Genomic DNA, 3,647 nt, shown 5'->3' with positions numbered 1-3,647 from the left:
ATATTTGAGTACTGCTTAGCCATAAAGAAGGATAAATTTGGGTCATTTGCAGGATAATGTATGGATTTTGATACTCTAAACCTAAGTGAAATAAATTAGAGGAATAAATATCTGTGGTTTCTCTTTAAGAAACTCAATGTTGTTTTAATTTGCATTTCTCGAGTGACTAATGATGTGGAATATTAAAAAAAGAAACTCAAACTATGAATATGAAAATTCCAAGTAAAAGAGAGATGGTAGGAAATAGGAAAGCAGAGTTTGTTCAGATGGGAAGGCATTCTGGATAAGCGGGAAGAGAAGAGGGTAAAGGTTAAGGGAAAGCATAGGTAAAAATGATCATGATGTGCTTTGTACATATCCCAATACCCCAAGATAAACATATTTTTATATATGTTAAGAAAAGAACAGAAGGCTGAAAACAAAGAAAGTTGAAGGGAGTAAGTTATAACAAAAAATAGTGTTATAGTAGACATGAAATAGAAAAACAAGACCAAAGAAACAGTTTTTTTTGGTTTTGGGGTTTTGGTTTTTTTTGTACCAGGATTTGAAATCAGGACCCTGCACTTTCCAGGCAGGCGCTGAGCCAATGAGCTATATAGATCCACAGCCCTGACAGGTGTTACTTGTAAAGATCAATAGGATGATGGATTTTTAGCAAGACTGATTAAGAGTAGAAGATACAATGATTAAATTATTAAACTTAAGGATGCAAGAAGGGACATCACTGTTTACATTCTAAAATTTTAAAAGAAACAGTAAGGGATTATTATGAAAACCTCTATGACAAAAAAATTACATAATTAACATGAGCCTTGAAATATAGTGATTAAAATAACTGAAAATTATTACATACTAAGTAAGCATCTGCATATATATAACTTTAACAATAAATATAATTATTGTGAAGTTCTGATTTCTGGAACTAGAAGAAACAGACTTCCTAATTTAATCAGTGTACAAGGGATCATCTTCTACCATCTCCCTCAATGTGTAAATTTTTAAGAAGTAAATCTTTATTGTCTTTAAATAATATAAACATTCTCTTTTTGATGCCAATTTTTGTTGCTTTTGTTGTTAAATCTAAAAATGGATACGCACATACTGAATATACCAATATTAATTAATCATGATGCTGCATGTAAAAAAAGTTATTTGTGTTGAAACTAAATTTTAGTTCTGGACATTAACTGATAGAATAAATTAGAAATAAACAATCAATTAAAAATTTTAAAATACTGCAAGAACTTTGAATCTCAAGAAAAAGAAAGCTGAAATGCAAGCTCATAAATTTGACATGCTCAACTAGAAATTTTAAAAAACTGATTTACTACCATTGTGTGTCTTATTTTATCTGATGATACTTATACATTTCCAGGAATGTGAACACATGTAGTTTCTTCTCAAAACGGTTCCTGTTGAAGAGATGAAGTAATATATAGACTTTTCATTACACTGGAAATAGCTAATTGTAACACAATTAAACCAAAACCATAACTTACTTAAAGTTTCCACCAGTTGGGAAAGGGTTTTTCAAAGGCACAATGACTTGCTTCCATTGATAACATGGAGTTTCACATTTAAGAATTTCCTGAAGTAAAAAATAAATCATAATATGTGGTGATAACAAAAAACAAATATCCATAACTATAAAATAGAAAATTAAAAATCTACAAATTATTCATTGAATATTACACTGACAGTCTATGTAATTAATTCCCTTTTCCCCACAACCACTGAATTGCTAAAATCTGGACAGGAAAGGATAAAAATATATTTTATCACTTTATTGACCTGTAGTACTCTGCTAATAATTACTTGTCAAAACAATGTCTCTCAAACTGATATCGTAAATTTTGTTTTATTAATCACTTGATATAATTTATAGTCACAGTCATATATACGGTACTTAATATGTATGAGGCAAGACAAAGGCACGTCTTTGAACGTGTGCACACATGGATAAATATCTCTGCAAATTTGTGCCTGAATATGACATGTCTGTCTCTATCATGCATTCATTATGCTGATATATTTGTAGTATAATAAAAGCATAGATAGTAAACAAAAACTTCCAACTATCCACAGGGTTTCCATGGGAGAAAAGTTTCTAGAAATTCTACATTTTAAACTGATTGTAGCCGGGTGTGGTGGCACACCCAGCACTCGGGAGGCTGAGGCAGGAGGATTGTTGTGAGTTCAAGACTAGCCTGGGCTACAAAGTGAGCGCAAGGCCAGTCTGAACTACATAGCGAGACCCTGTCTCAAAAAGACTAAAATAAATAAATAAATAAATAAATAAACAAACAGACTGTATTCTTGCCTCATTTTATTTGTCCATTATTTTCTAATCTACGCCCTGGTGACATGAAACCACGAGTGGACAGATGAGGAAGTAAATAGGGGCAGGATATACAGGTGTCAGCTTTTCTGCCATGAAGTCATGCTAATGACAATCTAAATCTAGCCAGGTCTTTTAATTACATGTGATAAAGAAATCTGTTGCTTCAGAGAATTCACTTGAAAGCTTTGGGAAATGCTATGTGCTCATTATTCAGGAGTAAATCAGAATATAATATGCATCTCTGTGACAAATGTCCACCTCTGCTCTGGGCTTCACTGCAAAATGAGCTAGCTTGTACTTGTGATGTCTTGCTGCTTTCCTCACAGACGCAGCCCCCCCAGGAGCACCCCAGAGCCATTCTCTGTACTTTCTACTCCTCTCTCTCCCAAAAGTTGCTGAAGTCTTTACAGAAATCTGCCAATAACAATTTTACTTGCACTCTACCCATACATCCATATTGACAATAATATTTACACAAGTTAATGGGGACAAAATGTCAATCATAATGTTCCAAACATTTCATAAAATTTTAACTATCCTTCTTTCCCACCCTTCGAGCTATACTTAGCTTTCTGTGAGCAACATCATCAACTTTCAATAAACCCCAGCATTAGCATTAATTCTATAATGGGTTTGCTCCACATGACATTCTAGAGAAATTGATGAATGTTCCTAGCAGAAAAGAGAAAAACCTTTTTTGCTGAATAAATGATCAACGTTTAGTCCAAACAAAAACACATACACAGGCCCACGACTGCTTTAACTCAAATCACAGATCTCCACTGGCAGAAGGATCACTTCAAGGATCAAGAACTACCTAGACATAAAACGTGGGGAAGCAGCCATATGTGTGTCATTCCAAGGTTTGAGAACAAAAGCAAAGACAAAAGAAGTAAAATTCACTCACAATTGCTTTAATATTGAGGACTTCGCCTTTTAGAGCAAAAGTCATTGTAACGCCTCCCATTCCATGTTTGGGTTTTGAAATTAATAGCAATGAAGCTTCAGCAGGACGAAGAAAGCGACTGGTGAATTTCACAGCGATATTAATTTCCTTTCTATTTAACAAAAGACAGAAATGGAAACATCTTACTGAAAAAGACTACTTACAAGCGTTTATTCACTATAGAGTTTGCAGGCAATGTCTTCAGTACATGCATCTTGAAATGTACTTCTACAAAAAAGGAAAACTGTTGAAGTCATAATCCAGTCTGTAAAATCTAAATCAAACTCTTACTCATGTGCATATTTTAACAAGTACTGGATTTTCTTATAATGAGTCACAGGAATTTGTATAGATATTATG

At 33.4% G+C, this 3,647-nt stretch overlaps 1 long non-coding RNA gene across 1 annotated transcript; it reads right to left on the bottom strand.

Annotated features, from left to right (window-relative positions):
- Positions 1 to 1,329: 1,329 nt before the first annotated feature.
- LOC102024299 lies at positions 1,330 to 3,399 on the bottom strand. Its single transcript, XR_265210.1, has 3 exons — positions 3,249 to 3,399; positions 1,500 to 1,588; positions 1,330 to 1,412 (listed from the first exon to the last, which is right to left on the bottom strand). It is a non-coding gene; the product is annotated as an uncharacterized LOC102024299 (long non-coding RNA).
- Between the last annotated feature and the right edge of the window lie 248 nt (positions 3,400 to 3,647).

Source organism: Chinchilla lanigera, unplaced genomic scaffold (assembly GCF_000276665.1).
Source record: "Chinchilla lanigera isolate Chin_1 unplaced genomic scaffold, ChiLan1.0 scaffold01152, whole genome shotgun sequence".
Lineage (NCBI taxonomy): Eukaryota > Metazoa > Chordata > Mammalia > Rodentia > Chinchillidae > Chinchilla > Chinchilla lanigera.
The sequence above is the reverse complement of the archived record's forward strand: the minus strand, read 5'-3'. Positions and strand labels throughout refer to the sequence as shown.